Source organism: Takifugu flavidus, chromosome 4 (assembly GCF_003711565.1).
Source record: "Takifugu flavidus isolate HTHZ2018 chromosome 4, ASM371156v2, whole genome shotgun sequence".
NCBI lineage: Eukaryota > Metazoa > Chordata > Actinopteri > Tetraodontiformes > Tetraodontidae > Takifugu > Takifugu flavidus.
In genome coordinates, this window is record NC_079523.1 from 189,307 (window position 1) to 209,388 (window position 20,082).

Here is a 20,082-nt window from a genome sequence, read left to right on the forward strand (position 1 = left end):
CAAATTAATTAACCAAATCTTGGAATTTAATTGAACAGAATTTATTGCTAGCCTGAAAGTTTAATTACGCTTTTTCCTCTTTCCCGATGTTTTAGCATTGACTGTGCACTCGGGAAAGAGGTAAATTCCTCCGATACCGTATGTAGTTCCACGCCCTTCCAGCGGGTGGCAGTAAAACAGCGACCCGACCACCGTGAAGAAGAATCGGCTGCTCTCGCGATAACACGCGGATCGTAATATGCGCCATTGAAGTCGTTCCGTATCCGAAGAGAAACGGTCTCACTTGGACAAGGCGCTAAGAGTTATTTCAGGTAAAACTCCTTTACATCCCGGTGAAGTTAAGATTTAATTCAAGAAATAAACGCGTGCGTAACCAGACAGGTGCTGGAGCGCCAGCAGTTGGCTGTTTATAATTATGGGATAGGGGTGTTCATGCGCGTATTAGTAACCGGTGAAGTTTTAGTGCTCGTTAGACTGCTGGAGGATATTTGTTGGTTCCGACTCTTTCTCGTCCTTTCACCACTTCCTGTTGTGTTGTTTGGAACTTCCTGTCAACAACCGCATTAGCTGAGTAAAGTCGCACGATGCTGTGCTGTTATTGGTGTAGTTTTTCGGAGCCCATTCTTGGTGAATCCATTTAACAAGACTTGTAGCTCGACAGCAAGATCCCCTCTGTTTAAAATGTTCTGTCTGGACCTTTAAAAGCAGCATAGTGCATGGGTACATGTCTTCGTGTCTTCTTCTTCCCGTTGTAGTTCGTGTCTGCAGACTGGCAGCAGGATGGCAGATGACCTGGACATCGAGGCGCTGCTGGAGGCTCCATATCGGAAGGTGAGCGCCTCTCTGACGTCACTTTGTTGTGGAGATCAGTTGGACTTTGCTGCTCACAGGTCCGATATAAGTTGTTGGACTCCACACTTATGTCGATGCAGCTACCTGCACAGATTATTCCTGACCATTCCTCTTATCCTGCTGTTGCAGCAGCATCTCGAGCTTTAAATCCGCCCTTCATTCTTATTAAGACAAAATTATGAAGATGAGAGGATTAGAGCTGGAACACATTTTTGTCCTGTGATCATAAGCAACCATCCGTGGAAGATCTCCCTGAACACTTTCTCTTTGCTACACCAGTTCCATCAGGCCCATCTCACTCTGCTGTGGCTCACATGGACCCGAAAAACCACGTTTTCTGGAACCGCACAACGTTGTTTTATAGCAAATATGATTCATTTGCTCACACAGAAAAACCTGAACGCGACGATCTGTTGCAAAACCCCCTGGGTTGGGTGAATTATTATTTTATTATTATTATTATTATTATTACGTGAATTATTATTATTATTACAGTGAATTATTATTATTATTATTACAGTGAATTATTATTATTACAGTGAATTATTATTATTATTACAGTGAATTATTGTTATTATTACAGTGAATTATTATTATTATTACAGTGAGTTATTATCATTATTATTACAGTGAATTATTATTATTATTATTATTACAGTGAATTATTATATTATTATTATTATTATCCAGTGAATTATTATTATTACAGTGAATCATTATTATTATTACAGTGAATCATTATTATTATTACAGTGAATCATTATTATTATTATTACAGTGAATCATTATTATTATTGTTACAGTGAATTATTATTATTATTATTACAGTGAATTATTATTATTATTATTACAGTGAATCATTATTATTATTACAGTGAATTATTATTATTATTATTACAGTGAATTATTATTATTATTATTACAGTGAATCATTATTATTACTACAGTGAATTATTATTATTATTACTTGTTCTGAGTGTGAGTGAGTGTGTGTGAGTGAGTGTGTGTGAGTGTGTGTGTGTGTGTGAGTGTGTGTGAGAGAGTGTGTCTGTGTGTGTCTGTGTGTGAGTGTGTGTGTCTGTGTGTGAGTGTGGTGTGAGTGTGTGGTCTGTGTGAGTGTGAGTGTGTGTCTGTGAGTGTGTGTGAGTGAGTGTGTGAGGAGTGAGTGAGTGAGTGTGTGTGAGTGTGTGTGTGTGTGTGTGAGAGGGTGTGTGTGTGAGTGTGTGTGAGTGTGAGTGAGTGTGTGTGTGTGTGAGTGTGTGTGTGTGTGTGTGAGAGAGTGAGTGTGAGTGAGTGTGTGTGTGTGTGTGTGAGAGAGAGTTGTGAGTGAGGTGTGTGTGTGTGTGTGTGAGTGTGAGTGTGAGTGAGTGCGGTTTGTGTGTGTGTGTGAGTGTGCGTGAGTGTGTGTGTGTGTGTGTGTGCGCGAGCGTGTGTGAGTGAGTGTGTGTGTGTGTGTGCAGAGTGTGTGAGTGTGCGTGAGTGTGTGTGTGAGTGTGTGTGTGCGTGTGTGTGGTTTGTGATGAGTGAGTGCGTGAGTGTGTGTTGGTGTGTGTTGTGTGTGTGTGAGTGAGTGTGGTGTGTGAGTTTGTGGTGATGGAGTGAGTGTGTGTGTGTGTGTGTTCTGACCATGAGTCATCATTTTTGCTCCCTTCATGTCATCACTCCCTACGTTCATGAGCTAAAGCAGCATTATTTCCTGACTCCGACTCTGGCAGCTGAATGTTGCACGTGTGTCTCTTCTCTTTATCGCCCACTCACACAATAACGTGGGAAATCGATTTTCTCTGAATTTTCATGCTATAACTGGAGTTAAAACCAAACCGAACCAAAGTGGTGACCACGAGGGAGAGCGTCTTATCGGCGCCATAAACAAAGCGTACATGATGATCAAAGCCGCCGATCCTCCGTCGTCCTTTGTTCCAGATGCTGCTGTGCTGCCTGACTCCAGCTGTTATTTGGCCACGTAAAGGATCAACAAAAGGGGCGGAATAACCTGCCAAAAAGGCACAGAGCGCCACCTAGTGTCAGGGAGGACGTATTCCTGTCAGCGATTGGATTGTTCTCCATTGCCTGTAAACTGGGACGAGGAATGAATCCCCACAGGAAACTGTGCATGTGAACGTGCTGAGGGATCATTAATCTGACTTGATCGGCGTTCCAGAAATGAGAGCTCTTTAAATCTGTTGAGTTTTTACTCTAAATATGGTGTGAAGGTAGTTTTCCTGTTCCCTTTGTTATGTGGAGAGACTTGGCGCCACCAAAAAGCCCGTCTGAGTTCTTTCTCCAGCACCAGTCCAGCAAACTGAGTATCCTCCTTCAGGTAGATGTTTATGGTCCAGGACCTGCTGGGCTGCTGTGGCTCCATGAGCCTCCAGGAGAGATCAGGTAGATGTTTATGGTCCAGGACCTGCTGGGCTGCTGTGGCTCCATGAGCCTCCAGGAGAGATCAGGTAGATGTTTATGGTCCAGGACCTGCTGGGCTGCTGTGGCTCCATGAGCCTTCAGGAGAGATCAGGTAGATGTTTATGGTCCAGGACCTGCTGGGCTGCTGTGGCTCCATGAGCCTCCAGGAGAGATCAGGTAGATGTTTATGGTCCAGGACCTGCTGGGCTGCTGTGGCTCCATGAGCCTCCAGGAGAGATCAGGTAGATGTTTATGGTCCAGGACCTGCTGGGCTGCTGTGGCTCCATGAGCCTCCAGGAGAGATCAGGTAGATGTTTATGGTCCAGGACCTGCTGGGCTGCTGTGGCTCCATGAGCCTTCAGGGGAGATCAGGTAGATGTTTATGGTCCAGGACCTGCTGGGCTGCTGTGGCTCCATGAGCCTCCAGGAGAGATCAGGTAGATGTTTATGGTCCAGGACCTGCTGGTGCTGTTGGCTCCATGAGCCTTCAGGGGAGATCAGGTAGATGTTTATGGTCCAGGACCTGCTGGGCTGCTGTGGCTCCATGAGCCTTCAGGGGAGATCAGGTAGATGTTTATGGTCCAGGACCTGCTGGGCTGCTGTGGCTCCATGAGCCTCCAGGAGAGATCAGGTAGATGTTTATGGTCCAGGACCTGCTGGGCTGCTGTGGCTCCATGAGCCTTCAGGGGAGATCAGGTAGATGTTTATGGTCCAGGACCTGCTGGGCTGCTGTGGCTCCATGAGCCTTCAGGAGAGATCAGGTAGATGTTTATGGTCCAGGACCTGCTGGGCTGCTGTGGCTCCATGAGCCTCCAGGAGAGATCAGGTAGATGTTTATGGTCCAGGACCTGCTGGGCTGCTGTGGCTCCATCCATGAGCCTTCAGGGGAGATCAGGTAGATGTTTATGGTCCAGGACCTGCTGGGCTGCTGTGGCTCCATGAGCCTCCAGGAGAGATCAGGTAGATGTTTATGGTCCAGGACCTGCTGGGCTGCTGTGGCTCCATGAGCCTTCAGGAGAGATCAGGTAGATGTTTATGGTCCAGGACCTGCTGGGCTGCTGTGGCTCCAGGAGAGATCAGGTAGATGTTTATGGTCCAGGACCTGCTGGGCTGCTGTGGCTCCATGAGCCTCCAGGAGAGATCAGGTAGATGTTTATGGTCCAGGACCTGCTGGGCTGCTGTGGCTCCATGAGCCTCCAGGAGAGATCCAGGTAGATGTTTATGGTCCAGGACCTGCTGGGCTGCTGTGGCTCCATGAGCCTCCAGGAGAGATCAGGTAGATGTTTATGGTCCAGGACCTGCTGGGCTGCTGTGGCTCCATGAGCCTTCAGGGGAGATCAGGTAGATGTTTATGGTCCAGGGCCTGCTGGGCTGCTGTGGCTCCATGAGCCTCCAGGAGAGATCAGGTAGATGTTTATGGTCCAGGACCTGCTGGGCTGCTGTGGCTCCAGGAGAGATCAGGTAGATGTTTATGGTCCAGGACCTGCTGGGCTGTGGGCTCCATGAGCCTCCAGGGGAGATCAGGTAGATGTTTATGGTCCAGGACCTGCTGGGCTGCTGTGGCTCCATGAGCCTCCAGGGGAGATCAGGTAGATGTTTATGGTCCAGGACCTGCTGGGCTGCTGTGGCTCCATGAGCCTCCAGGAGAGATCAGGTAGATGTTTATGGTCCAGGACCTGCTGGGCTGCTGTGGCTCCATGAGCCTTCAGGAGAGATCAGGTAGATGTTTATGGTCCAGGACCTGCTGGGCTGCTGTGGCTCCATGAGCCTCCAGGAGAGATCAGGTAGATGTTTATGGTCCAGGACCTGCTGGCTGCTGTGGCTCCATGAGCCTTCAGGAGAGATCCAGGTAGATGTTTATGGTCCAGGACCTGCTGGGCTGCTGTGGCTCCATGAGCCTCCAGGGGAGATCAGGTAGATGTTTATGGTCCAGGACCTGCTGGGCTGCTGTGGCTCCATGAGCCTCCAGGGGAGATCAGGTAGATGTTTATGGTCCAGGACCTGCTGGGCTGCTGTGGCTCCATGAGCCTCCAGGAGAGATCAGGTAGATGTTTATGGTCCAGGACCTGCTGGGCTGCTGTGGCTCCATGAGCCTCCAGGGGAGATCAGGTAGATGTTTATGGTCCAGGACCTGCTGGGCTGCTGTGGCTCCATGAGCCTCCAGGAGAGATCAGGTAGATGTTTATGGTCCAGGACCTGCTGGGCTGCTGTGGCTCCATGAGCCTTCAGGAGAGATCAGGTAGATGTTTATGGTCCAGGACCTGCTGGGCTGCTGTGGCTCCATGAGCCTCCAGGAGAGATCAGGTAGATGTTTATGGTCCAGGACCTGCTGGGCTGCTGTGGCTCCATGAGCCTCCAGGAGAGATCAGGTAGATGTTTATGGTCCAGGACCTGCTGGGCTGCTGTGGCTCCATGAGCCTCCAGGAGAGATCAGGTAGATGTTTATGGTCCAGGACCTGCTGGGCTGCTGTGTGGCTCCATGAGCCTCCAGGAAAGATCAGGTAGATGTTTATGGTCCAGGACCTGCTGGGCTGCTGTGGCTCCATGAGCCTTCAGGAGAGATCAGGTAGATGTTTATGGTCCAGGACCTGCTGGGCTGCTGTGGCTCCAGGAGAGATCAGGTAGATGTTATGGTCCAGGACCTGCTGGGCTGCTGTGGCTCCATGAGCCTCCAGGAGAGATCAGGTAGATGTTTATGGTCCAGGACCTGCTGGGCTGCTGTGGCTCCATGAGCCTCCAGGAGAGATCCAGGTAGATGTTTATGGTCCAGGACCTGCTGGGCTGCTGTGGCTCCATGAGCCTCCAGGAGAGATCAGGTAGATGTTTATGGTCCAGGACCTGCTGGGCTGCTGTGGCTCCATGAGCCTTCAGGGGAGATCAGGTAGATGTTTATGGTCCAGGACCTGCTGGGCTGCTGTGGCTCCATGAGCCTCCAGGAGAGATCAGGTAGATGTTTATGGTCCAGGACCTGCTGGGCTGCTGTGGCTCCATGAGCCTTCAGGGGAGATCAGGTAGATGTTTATGGTCCAGGACCTGCTGGGCTGCTGTGGCTCCATGAGCCTTCAGGAGAGATCAGGTAGATGTTTATGGTCCAGGACCTGCTGGGCTGCTGTGGCTCCATGAGCCTCCAGGAGAGATCAGGTAGATGTTTATGGTCCAGGACCTGCTGGGCTGCTGTGGCTCCATGAGCCTCCAGGAGAGATCAGGTAGATGTTTATGGTCCAGGACCTGCTGGGCTGCTGTGGCTCCATGAGCCTCCAGGAGAGATCAGGTAGATGTTTATGGTCCAGGACCTGCTGGGCTGCTGTGGCTCCATGAGCCTTCAGGGGAGATCCAGGTAGATGTTTAGGTAGATGTTTATGGTCCAGGACCTGCTGGGCTGCTGTGGCTCCATGAGCCTCCAGGGGAGATCAGGTAGATGTTTATGGTCCAGGACCTGCTGGGCTGCTGTGGCTCCATGAGCCTCCAGGAGAGATCAGGTAGATGTTTATGGTCCAGGACCTGCTGGGCTGCTGTGGCTCCATGAGCCTCCAGGAGAGATCAGGTAGTATGTTTATGGTCCAGGACCTGCTGGGCTGCTGTGGCTCCATGAGTCTTCAGGGGAGATCAGGTAGATGTTTATGGTCCAGGACCTGCTGGGCTGCTGTGGCTCCATGAGCCTCCAGGGGAGATCAGGTAGATGTTTATGGTCCAGGACCTGCTGGGCTGCTGTGGCTCCATGAGCCTCCAGGAGAGATCAGGTAGATGTTTATGGTCCAGGACCTGCTGGGCTGCTGTGGCTCCATGAGCCTCCAGGAGAGATCAGGTAGATGTTTATGGTCCAGGACCTGCTGGGCTGCTGTGGCTCCATGAGCCTTCAGGGGAGATCCAGGTAGATGTTTATGGTCCAGGACCTGCTGGGCTGCTGTGGCTCCATGAGCCTCCAGGGGAGATCAGGTAGATGTTTATGGTCCAGGACCTGCTGGCTGCTGTGGCTCCATGAGCCTCCAGGAGAGATCAGGTAGATGTTTATGGTCCAGGACCTGCTGGGCTGTGTGGCTCCATGAGCCTCCAGGAGAGATCAGGTAGATGTTTATGGTCCAGGACCTGCTGGGCTGCTGTGGCTCCATGAGTCTTCAGGGGAGATCAGGTAGATGTTTATGGTCCAGGACCTGCTGGGCTGCTGTGGCTCCATGAGCCTCCAGGGGAGATCAGGTAGATGTTTATGGTCCAGGACCTGCTGGGCTGCTGTGGCTCCATGAGAGATCAGGTAGATGTTTATGGTCCAGGACCTGCTGGGCTGCTGTGGCTCCATGAGCCTTCAGGAGAGATCAGGTAGGTGTTTATGGTCCAGGACCTGCTGGGCTGCTGTGGCTCCATGAGCCTTCAGGAGAGATCAGGTAGATGTTTATGGTCCAGGACCTGCTGGGCTGCTGTGGCTCCATGAGCCTCCAGGGGAGATCCCTGACGTGGTGTTTCAGCTTCCTGTCTTTGTGGTGGGAGGGAACGCGTCTCTGAATGATGACCTGTTAAACGAGGAGCTCCCTTGGTGTCTGTGAGCAGCAGAGTCCTGACGATGCTAATAGCATGATAGCGGTGCTGATGATGATGATGCTGGCCTTCCTCACACGTTATCAATAAACCCCGTGTATCTCTCTTTGTAGACTTGCCTAACGATTTCTCACCTCTACTCCCCTGAATGCCACTGTGATCACAAACATGAAGGTAGTAAAAAGTCCCCGTTATGAATTGCTTTACTGTCGTCGCCATGGTGACATGGCTGGGGTCTCCTTGGTAACAGACGACATCAGCTGATGCGCTGCTAAGAATTCTGGGAGTAAAGGCTGGTGATGTGTAGATGATGGTGGGGATGCTGCAGCACACTCCACAGCTGCCGGGCTTAACACAGTTCCCAACGCACACTCAGGGTCAGGGGTCAGGGGTCAGGGGTCAGGGGTGTCCAGCACCCCATCAGATCTATCAGAGGTGTAGCTGGCGATGACCTGCTGAGGGAGACTTGGTTCATTCTGACCTGTGCAGGATCTGACGCGTTGAGGCCTCGGCTTTGGTCTGAGCTGATGCAGCTCCTGTGGATCCAGGTGGTGCCGGACGTTCCTGGAGTCACTTTATTACGACTTCTGTTTCGGATCGATACCTAATAACATGGTGCTCGTGCACCTTCCACAAATGTAACCCTGGTAACAACATTGCAGCACCAGTTGACCTGACCTGGACTTTCCTCACGGTGACATATTTGGACTCATTAGTAGTAAAGAGGAAATATAGAGCGGTGCTGGAGCTCCTGGTGGCACCACTGCTCCTGGTGGCACCACGGCTCCTGGTGGCACCACGGCTCCTGGTGGCACCACTGCTCCTGGTGGCACCACTGCTCCTGGTGGCACCACGGCTCCTGGTGGCACCACTGCTCCTGGGATGCTCCTGGTGGCACCACGGCTCCTGGGATGCTCCTGGTGGCACCACGGCTCCTGGGATGCTCCTGGTGGCACCACGGCTCCTGGTGGCACCACTGCTCCTGGTGGCACCACTGCTCCTGGTGGCACCACTGCTCCTGGTGGCACCACGGCTCCTGGTGGCACCACTGCTCCTGGTGGCACCACGGCTCCTGGTGGCACCACGGCTCCTGGTGGCACCACGGCTCCTGGGATGCTCCTGGTGGCACCACTGCTCCGGATGCTCCTGGTGGCACCACTGCTCCTGGTGGCACCACTGCTCTGGGATGCTCCTGGTGGCACCACTGCTCCTGGGATGCTCCTGGTGGCACCACGGCTCCTGGTGGCACCACGGCTCCTGGTGGCACCACTGCTCCTGGGATGCTCCTGGTGGCACCACTGCTCCTGGTGGCACCACGGCTCCTGGATGCTCCTGGTGGCACCACGGCTCCTGGGATGCTCCTGGTGGCACCACTGCTCCTGGGATGCTCCTGGTGGCACCACGGCTCCTGGTGGCACCACGGCTCCTGGTGGCACCACGGCTCCTGGTGGAACAGGCTTCATCTGTACCTGCATCAAAACTACACTTTAGATTCCTGGATGTTTCTGAGCAGACAGTCCAGAAACCAAACACAGTGTCGGGTCCACCTCAAGAGCACCTGACGGACTGACGGACTGACTGACGGACCTCTTCCCAATAGACTCACTCAATCCTGGCCGTGCTCCTCCTCCCTGGCTGCCCGCTCCCACATGACTCCTCCCCAATGTTGAGTCTCATGCTTTTCTCTCTTGACCACAGGAGGAAGCCAAGGTTCAGAGCCCTGACATCCAGGAGGACCGTCTCAAGAGGTAGAAACATCTGTCCATCTGTCCATCTGTCCAAACGCTGTGTGCGTGTGGTTAACCCCCCTCACCTTAGAGGTCAGGGTCAGGGTTAACCCCCCTCACCTTAGAGGTCAGGGTGAGGGTTACCCCCCCTCACCTTAGAGGTCAGGGTTACCCCCCCTCACCTTAGAGGTCAGGGTTAACCCCCCTCACCTTAGAGGTCAGGGTCAGGGTTAACCCCCCTCACCTTAGAGGTCAGGGTTACCCCCCCCTCACCTTAGAGGTCAGGGCCAGGGTTACCCCCCCTCACCTTAGAGGTCAGGGTTACCCCCCCTCACCTTAGAGGTCAGGGTCAGGGTTACCCCCCCCTCACCTTAGAGGTCAGGGCCAGAGGCTGCTGATTCCCATTGGCTGCTGTGTTTGTCAGGAAAAAACGGAGCCGCTCTCACGAGAGGAAGCGCAGCCGCAGGAGCTCCAGTCGAGAGCGGAAACGCAGCCGCGAGAGGCGGAAGAGTCGAAGCAGAGAGCGGCGCTGCAGCCGCGAGAGGGGGGGGCGGTACCGAGACCACCAGAAGCAGTGAGTGGCCGTCACGTGTGCCCTTTGTTCCTAACGCTAGTGAAGAGGACTGAGGGGCTGGGGACACCACAACGTCTTCCTGGTGGTTTGGAGCCGGACGCAGCATCTGCTCACATCTGCTCACATCTGCGGCGCCCCCCCCGTTGGCAGATGTGGGGGTGGAGGCCTCTCTCCAGAACGGTGAAGGTGCCGGTTGGCCAGCCTCCCTCCAGCTGAGCAGCCTCGGCATCAGCGGGACGTCTCCACCAACGCCGCGTCCTCTCCAACCAGCTTGGATGTCCCACCTGATCAGAGTTCATCTCTGTCCTTCAGTGGTTTTTCATTTGTGTCGTTTCTTTTCTGAGATCAGGTGATCTTTCTGCTTTTGGTGATCCGTAAAGTGTGCTGTCATAGTTCTAATCGTTCTCAGATATATAATAACTCAGAAGTTCCAGAGGGTTGGACAGTCGTGTTGTACCAAGAGCGCTGTGCTCGGTGGATGTGAGGTTGCACCGTGGTGGCGCCGCCTGTTCTAAAGCTGCCTTTGTGCTTCTCAGGCATCGTCGCTCGAAGAGCAAGAGCCCAGTCAGGAAGGAGAAGAGCCCTGTGAGGAGAGAGAAGAGTCCCATCAGGTGATGAGAGAGAGCTCCACACACTGATCAGGAACTGGCTCGGCTCACATCACTTTGGCTTTGTTCCCTTCGAGGTCACAGAGAAACACGTCACCTGAGGTCATTTCCATTAGTTGTGTTTCACTGGGACCTTTGGAACAAGTGTTAAAGTTCTCACTCATAGTCCAGCTGATTGGTTCTGCAGAGGAGTCCCATGATGACATCAGAGGAGTCCCATGATGACATCAGAGGAGTCACATGATGACATCAGAGGAGTCCCATGATGACATCAGAGCAGCCTCAGAAATGGAGCATTAGAGCTAAACTGTTGTGTAGCAGGTTGTCTCTCTACACAGGAGTGGGTCTCTTCTCCTACGCCTGTGATGCGTTTGTGTGTCTGCTGATGATGCCTTTGTGTGTCTGCTGATGATGCCTTTGTGTGTCTGCTGATGATGCGTTGTGTGTCTGCTGATGATGCGTTTGTGTGTCTGCTGATGATGCGTTTGTGTGTCTGCTGATGATGCCTTTGTGTGTCTGCTGTGTTCAGGCGTGCTGTAGATAACCTGACCCCAGAGGAGCGTGACGCTCGGACAGTCTTCTGCATGCAGCTTGCTGCCAGGATTCGACCCAGAGACCTGGAAGACTTCTTTTCAGCTGTGGGGAAGGTGCATTTATACTTTATTTTACTGTGTGGACAGAAAGTCAGTGCTTCCAGAATCATTGTGTGTGTGACTGTTTGAACCAAGCTGCTGTCAACGATGAAATGAGTATTCCTCAGCTGCGTGGACGACTCTTACTCAGCCTAAGCCTAAACCTAAGCCAGCATTCTGAAGAAAGCACTCCTCCTCAGGTGGGGCAACATGCCAGTGCAGCTCCATGGAGACCCCACGTCCATTCAGACTGAGAGGGGCAGACAAGTGCCTCATGGGACAGGGAGGCTCCATCAGCTGCCTGTCAGAAGCACGTTAGGGACCAGTTGTCTGACGGTGATGCTGATCAACAGCAAAAATCAGGAAAATGTGAGGACGCTTCTCTTGGTCTTGGATCAAATGTAGGCAGAGATGAGGAGGAGAAACTCTGGCTGCTGACTGTATGAAACCAAACTATTGAAGTGGACGCCACTCTTGTCAGTCCTCCCTTCCCTCTGAAGCCCTGAGCCACATCTTCATGGCCGATGGCCACCATCAGCCGCCTGCTGCACGGGGATGACATCAAGCTGTGTGCCAGGAGTACCGGAGACACGGGCTCACCACCCACAGCAGCAGCATCTCCAGATATAATGGAGTCAGACTTCCAGAAGGAGCAGTGCAGATATGGAGGACGGCTCCAAATACCTGTGGATCCCCTGGACAAAATGGCAACCGAGAAGAGACTGTAGCCAAGTGGGCCACAGCCAGACATCTCCAGACAGTGAAGGCAAGTCCTAAAGAGTCGCCTGAATGGGGACAACATGGTGTGATTAACACCTTCACCCCCACCAGTGAGGTGGAGAGAGAAGCCATTGGCAAAAAGACATGAGAGCTCCTCACAATGCACAGGGGGGTGAACCCCAAGTCCAGCACCCTGAAGCTGTGCACAAAGACAGCGGTTGACTGGCGTCAGACCGGCCTCTGTCCAAGATGACAGAGAAAAGATCTCCAAGGACACCAGACGGCTGGACAGGGTGCCAAGGGAAGACCTCAGGCAGCAGGAAGCTGTGATGGAGAACGAGCGGGCTGAGATCCTCTTGGACGGCCAGATTCAGACTGAAAAAGGGCTGATGCCGATGCAGCCACACATTTTGGTTGTGGACAAAGTGGAGAAGAGGGCTGTCGTAACAGACGAAGGATCAGGACAAACTCCAGGGTGGTCGGAGCAAAACTTCCATCTTACATTTGAAGTGACAAGTCTGACAAACCTGGACTGTGTGCAATTCTTAAAGGCTAAAAGTGGTCCGTGACTCCTGAAATGCCCAAATAGCTGGTGCTGTTTGGACCCAAAGGATGGGTTCCAATGATGTGGCTTGTTCTTTGCAGGTTCGTGACGTCAGGATGATCTCCGACAGAAGCTCCCGCAGATCCAAAGGCATTGCTTACATCGAGTTTGTGGAAGCCAGCTCAGTTCCTCTGGCCATTGGGCTGACGGGGCAACGTTTGCTGGGGGTTCCCATCATCGTACAGGCGTCACAGGCAGAGAAGAACCGAGCAGCGCGGCGGCGGCGGCGGCTGCAGCAGCCAACAACCTGCAGAAAGGAATGATGGGGCCTCTGAGGCTCTACGTGGGCTCGCTGCACTTCAACATCACAGAGGAGATGCTGAGAGGGATCTTTGAGCCGTTTGGACGGGTCAGACACACACTTGTGATGAGGCGTGTGGTGTCCGGTGTGTGTGCTAACCCAACTGTCCTTGTGTGCTTATAGATCGAGAACATCCAGTTAATGATGGACAGTGACACCGGTCGCTCCAAAGGTTACGGCTTCATCACTGTGAGAACTCGTGATTGGAGAACATTGTTCAGGAACTCATTTGTATCTCCTGATCTGGACCTTCTCCCGTCTGCTGTGTCAGTTTGCAGATGCAGAGTGTGCCAAAAAAGCCCTGGAGCAACTGAATGGCTTCGAACTAGCAGGTCGCCCCATGAAGGTCGGTCATGTGACGGAGCGAAGTGACTCTTCTGGGGCTCCAGCTTTCCTTGATGGAGAAGACCTGGAGCGCTCTGGCATTGACCTTGGAAACCCTGGAAGACTCCAGCTGATGGCCCAACTTTCTGAGGGTGAGAAGGTTGAACTTGGGTCTGCTGAGGTCAAAGCTGCGGCCAAATGCATCTTAAGGAAGGAAGCTGAATTTCCCAGTTTGAACATAGCAAACACCGACTTCTGCTGTCTGAAGAGCTCCCACGGATGTTCTGAGCTGCCTACAGATTCCCAGGTAGACAGCGTAGAAATCCCGGGACAGCCCGGCGACCCCAGATACTGACCGCTACGTGCACAACTCGACAGGACGAGAGCCGCGCTCAAACGCTGTGAATGTGGGATCTGGTCACTTCCCAGTGAAAGAGTCTCAGTTTTGGTTTCCTAGAAACGTAAGAAGGGTCTGGCCGTTCACACTTGGCAGCAGCGTTCTCTTTATGGTGGGTCACCAAAGACTTCCTATATTTGGGAGTGTGCAGGAACGTTGCTGCGAGCCGAAGCTGTGCTGGCTGCTGCCGGGGCTCCTGCTCATCCTGTGTTACCTGTCAACAGGTCCGGGCCTCCAGATCGCCCCCTCAGCCCAACAGGCTCTGCAGATGAGTGGAGCCATCGCTATCGGAGCAATGGCTGCCGTGTCAGGTCAGTCCAGCTCCTCACAGCGCCGCTGCCTTTCTGGTTTCTGATTGGTTACCAACGTGTAAATGGCTGTCAGGCTTTGCTCGGTCACCGCCACGTTCCACACGGTCACTGTGGCAGCACCGTGAATCTGGAGCGACCCTCCGCACCTACCTTCCCCCGCAGGAAGTAGGGGTAGGGTTAGGGTTAGGGTTAGGGTTAAGGTTAGAGGGGTCAGGGTTAGAGGGGTTAGGCTTAAGGTTAGAGGGGTTAGGGTTAGAGGGGTAGGGTTAGAGGGGTTAGGGTTAGAGGGGTAGAGGGTCAGGGTTAGAGGTTAGAGGGGTAGGGTTAGAGGGGTAGAGGTTAGAGGGGTAGGTTAGAGGGGTTAGGGTTAGAGGGTTAGAGGGGTTAGGGTTAGAGGGGTAGGGTTAGAGGGGTAGGGTTAGGGTTAGAGGGGTTAGGGTTAGAGGGGTTAGGGTTAGAGGGGTAGGGTTAGAGGGGTAGGAAGTATCTGAAATGATCAGGGTTAAACATTTATTGAACGTGTTTCCTGTTTGGTTCGATCTGAACAGCGTTGATGAAGCTTCACAGGCGATTAGATCAGAGCTGGAGCGCCCAGACGCTCGCCATGAGATTAGCGTTGCTGCTCCACCAGGGGGCGCTGTGACCCAATCAATGATGCTTCATCTTTTTTTTTTTCAGCTGCCATGAATCCAGCGCTCAACATCAACATTCCCTCTCAGCCTCTGGCCACCCACTGCTTCCAGCTGTCCAACATGTTCAACCCCAACAGGTACGCCCCCCCCTCCCCTCCCTCTCTCTCTCTCTCCCCCCCTCTCTCTCCTCCTCCCTCCCTCCCTCTCTCTCCCCCCCTCTCTCCCCCCTCCCCCCCTCTCTCTCTCTCTCCCCTCCCTCCCCCCCCTCTCTCTCTCTCTCCCCCCCTCTCACCCCTCCCTCCCTCTCCCCCTCTCTCTCTCTCTCTCCCCCCCTCTCTCTCTCTCCCCCCTCCCTCCCCCCCCTCTCTCTCTCTCCCCCCCTCTCCCCCCCTCTCTCCCCCCTCCCCCCCTCTCCCCCCCTCTCACCCCTCCCTCCCTCCCTCTCTCCCCCCCTCTCTCTCCCTCCCCCCCCTCTCTCTCCCCCCTCCCCCCCTCCTCTCTCTCCCTCTCCCTCCCCCCCTTGACTAGGCTAATAGCATGGCTACGAGCCCACGCTGAAGACCCCGTCCTCTTGGGGAAGTCCTTCATGCCATCCTTTGAGTCATTTCCTGACGGACACAAGTCTCGCTCACTCACGCCTGGGAACACACACACACACACACCCCACACACACACACACACACACACCAGCCAGCTGGGAGTTGAACTGGTTAAAAGAAGAACAAATGTGTGTGTTTCAGTCGGCTGCCTCCTGGTTGGGAGCTGGACATCCAGAACAATGTGATAGAAGAGTGCAACAAACACGGGGGAGCAGTTCACATCTATGTGGACAAGAATTCTGCTGAGGTGAGCAGATGTTGCCAGATCTTTGAGGGCATCAAACCCTGACCCTGACCCTCTAACCCTGACCCTCTAACCCTGACCCTGACCCTTTAACCCTGACCCTCTAACCCTGACCCTGACCCTTTAACCCTGACCCTCTAACCCTGACCCTCTAACCCTGACCCTCTAACCCTGACCCTCTAACCCTGACCCTGACCCTTTAACCCTAACCCTCTAACCCTGACCCTGACCCTGACCCTCTAACCCTGACCCTCTAACCCTGACCCTCTAACCCTGACCCTGACCCTTTAACCCTGACCCTCTAACCCTGACCCTTAACCCCTAACCCTCTAACCCTGACCCTGACCCTGACCCTCTAACCCTAACCCTCTAACCCTCTAACCCTGACCCTCTAACCCTGACCCTGACCCTTTAACCCTAACCCTCTAACCCTGACCCTGACCCTCTAACCCTGACCCTCTAACCCTGACCCTCTAACCCTGACCCTGACCCTTTAACCCTGACCCTCTAACCCTGACCCTTTAACCCTAACCTCTAACCCTGACCCTGACCCTCTAACCCTGACCCTCTAACCCTGACCCTCTAACCCTGACCCTGACCCTCTAACCCTGACCCTGACCCTCTAACCCTGACCCTCTAACCCTGACCCTGACCCTCTAACCCTGACCCTTTAACCCTAACCCTCTAACCCTGACCCTGACCCTTTAACCCTAACCCTCTAACCCTGACCCTGACCCTTTAACCCTAACCCTCTAACCCTGACCCTCTAACCCTGACCCTTTAACCCTAACCCTCTAACCCTGACCCTGACCCTGACCCTGACCCTCTAACCTGACCCTGACCCTTAAACCCTGACCCTCTAACCCTGACCCTCTAACCCTAACCCTGACCCTGACCCTCTAACCCTAACCCTCTAACCCTCTAACCCTGACCCTGACCCTGACCCTGACCCTGACCCTGCTGCCTCTGATCTGCTCTCTGCTTTTAGGGAAATGTCTACATCAAGTGTCCCTCCATCCCTGCCGCCATGGCTGCGGTCAATGTGCTGCATGGACGATTGTTTAACGGTGAGACTTCCTGTCATGTGACGGCGGGGGCAGGCGGGAGGGCAGCTCTCACGCGCCACCTCTCGTTTCAGGTCAGCTGATCACGGCAGCGTATGTTCCTCTGCCGACCTATCACAACCTGTTCCCAGAGGCCGCCACTGCTACACAACTGCTGCTGCCATCGCCGAGACGATGACCCGCAACATCAACAGGCCTCCTGATTGGATGTTGAGCTCCGTTGTCTGTTAGCTCCTCCCATCAACATTTTCTACTTCCTCGTTCATGAGCTCAGCTCTATTAGCGCTTCCTGCTACGGTCTTGGGCGTTGTCCTGCAATTGAGCTCTGTGAGCTGTGAGGGGGTGAAGGTGGCGTCAGCCATGTGGTTATTTAGGTGTTTTCTAATCGAATGTTCTTAAACTATTGATGACCTTTCATTTTGAAGCCATTGACGGCGTTGTCTCTTTCTGAAAGGAAGTGACTTTTGTGTTGTGTTCTATTGGCTGTCCAAAATAAAGTTGGATTTACATTAAAGTTCTTCTTTTGCACTCCAGATGTTAAAATTGATTTCTGTTATTCAAAGCTGCAAACTCCTGATCAAAGTTCATCCATTCATTCACATTCATTCACCCTCAAAGCTCTGTTTCCTGACAGGGTTGGGTTGGTACCCATCCATCCATCCATCCATCCATCCATCCATCCATCCATCCATCCATCCATCAATCAATCTTTATTGCAGCATCTGTTACAATCAAAATTATCTCGAGGCCTCGGCCTCTAGCAGCAAGATGTTAACCTGATTAGATAATTATTTCTATATTATTATATATAATTATTATATAACCTGACGATTAGACGACCCCCTAAGTATGATCATCTGTCTGTCTATGATAGAAACTGAAACTACAGAATTAGTAACAATAAGCTTCATCAAAGAGGAAGGTTTTAAGTCTGATCTTAAAGTAGCGATGGAGTCAGCCTCCCGTACCTGGACAGGGAGCTGGTTCCACAGCAGCGGGCCTGGACAGGGAGCTGGTTCCATAGCAGGGGGGCCGGGACAGGGAGCTGGTTCCACAGCAGCGGGCCTGGACAGGGAGCTGGTTCCATAGCAGGGGGGCCTGGACAGGGAGCTGGTTCCATAGCAGGGGGGCCGGGACAGGGAGCTGGTTCCATAGCAGGGGGGCCTGGACAGGGAGCTGGTTCCATAGCAGGGGGGCCTGGACAGGGAGCTGGTTCCATAGCAGGGGGGCGGGACAGGGAGCTGGTTCCATAGCAGGGGGGCCTGGACAGGGAGCTGGTTCCATAGCAGGGGGGGCTGGACAGGGAGCTGGTTCCACAGCAGGGGGGCCTGGACAGGGAGCTGGTTCCATAGCAGGGGGGCCGGGACAGGGAGCTGGTTCCACAGCAGGGGGGCCTGGACAGGGAGCTGGTTCCATAGCAGGGGGGCCGGGACAGGGAGCTGGTTCCATAGCAGGGGGGCCTGGTAGCTAAATGCTTGGCCCCCCATTCTACTCCTGGGAACCACCAGTAGACCAGCATCCTGAGAGCGGAGCGGTCTATTGGGCTGGTAAGGTGTCACTAGCTCCTCCAGGTAGGATGGAGCTAGGCCTCTGAGGACCTGGTAGGTCAGGAGGAGGGTTTTAAAAATGATTCTAAATTTAACGGGCAGCCAATGAAGCGACGCCAGTACAGGAGTCATGTGACCTCTGTGGTCACTACCTGTCAGAACTCTGGCTGCAGCATTCTGGATCAACTGGAGGCTTCTTAAAGAGTTGTTTGGACCCCATGATAATAAAGAATCACAATAGTCCAGCCTGGAAGGAACAAATGCTGGACTAACTTCAGCATCATGGTGGGTCAGTAGCTTCCTGATCTTTGAGATGTTCCTCAGGTGAAAAAAGGCACTTCTAGAGACTAATTTAATGTGGGAGTTGAAGGAGAGATTTTGATCAAAAGTTACTCCTAGATTCCTCACAGAGAGACTAGATGTTAATGAGATACCATCTAGAGTGATCATGTGATCTAATCTGTCCCTGAGAGGTTCAGGACCAAACACCATGACCTCAGTTTTTCCTGGGTTAAGGAGGAGGACATTTGAAGACATCCAGGACTTTATGTCTTTAAGACAGGTCTGGAGCTTCACTAACTTCTCTGTCTCCTCGGGTTTCATGGATAAATAGAGCTGAGTGTCATCAGCATAACAATGAACATTGATCCCATGCTGCCAAATAATGTTCCCTAAGGGAAGCATGTACAGGTAAAGAGGATTGGTCCGAGTCCAGAACCTTGAGGAACTCCATGGCTAACCCTACTGTATGAGGAGGGAACACCGTGGACATGAGCAAACTGGGATCTATCAGATAAGTATGATCTAAACCAGTCTAGTGCTGTCCCTTTAATCCCAATCACATGTTCCAGTCTCTGTAACAGGATGCTGTGATCAACTGGATCAAAAGCAGCACTGAGGTCCAGCAGAACCAGCATAGAGACCAGTCCATGATCGGAAGCTATGAGAAGATCATTAGTGACTTTAAGAAGTGCTGTTTCTGTGCTGTGGTGAGCTCTAAAGCCTGACTGAAACATCTCAACAGGCTAAATATACAACAGTGAAGATACAGAAGAGGGAAACAAGCCTGGAACATTTTTCTGAAGTTTTGAGGGTATTTAAATATTTGTGAAAATCCATAAAAATGTTCTGATAAATTATTGTTCAAAGCCAAAGTTGATGCAGTTGCTGCCTTTTATCTGTGTCATCATACGAGAACATGTCTGATGTCTCTGCTGACACCTGATGGAAACTCAAAATTCAGTCTCTCAGAAAATTAGAACAAGCCAAAATCCAGATTTCAGATGTTAGAACTGGAAAGTATGAACTACGGCCACAGAAACATTCTTTTTATTTGTTAATGGAGCTTCTGGAGAAGGGGGGCACCATCAAGGCTCCTCTTCTGGAGCACATCTGTCCTGTGTCCGATGACCTGGAGAGGTTAGCTAACTGAGCACAAATCCAAGACCACAAATCTGCATCAGACAACTGAAAAGATCTCCATCGGAGACAAAACCCACCTCGACCTTTGACCCTCTCCCCTCCCAAGGGTGGAGCCTGTGGAGCAGGACCACCAGGCTCAGGACCAACATCTTCCTGTTTCCAGCTGTTGAGACTGGTGCTCCTCACTCGTCTTTAGCCAGATGCTACGGTCGGCTGCTGAGCCTATTTTATTTTTTCCCCATTTTCACCTGTTGCTTCGGCCCAGGCAGCTTTTAAGCTACGGCAGCTCGTTCCTACTTTGCCGATTGTTCTCGCTCCAGCACTCTCTTCGAGCAGACCTTCTGGTTCTGGCCCTGCCTGCCTCTACGTCTCTGCGTCTGCCTGGTGAATCTGAACCTTCTGAACCTTCTGAACCTTCTGAACCTTCTGGGTTCTGCATTCCCCAGAGGCCCCTGATCACGTCTGTGCTGTTTTCCACAAGCGTTTAATAAAACCTGTTCTTGTCCTGTTCAGAACTGTTGCAAGTGGATCCGAGCACGGGCCCGTGTCACTTTTGGGTTCAGTTCCTCCCCGAGGAGGTCAGGTGACAGC

The 20,082-nt window shown here is 52.7% G+C and overlaps 1 pseudogene; it reads left to right on the forward strand.

Moving 5' to 3' along the window:
• Nucleotides 1–139: 139 nt before the first annotated feature.
• On the forward strand, nucleotides 140–17,055 carry LOC130523960 (RNA-binding protein 39-like; annotated as a pseudogene).
• Nucleotides 17,056–20,082: the final 3,027 nt, after the last annotated feature.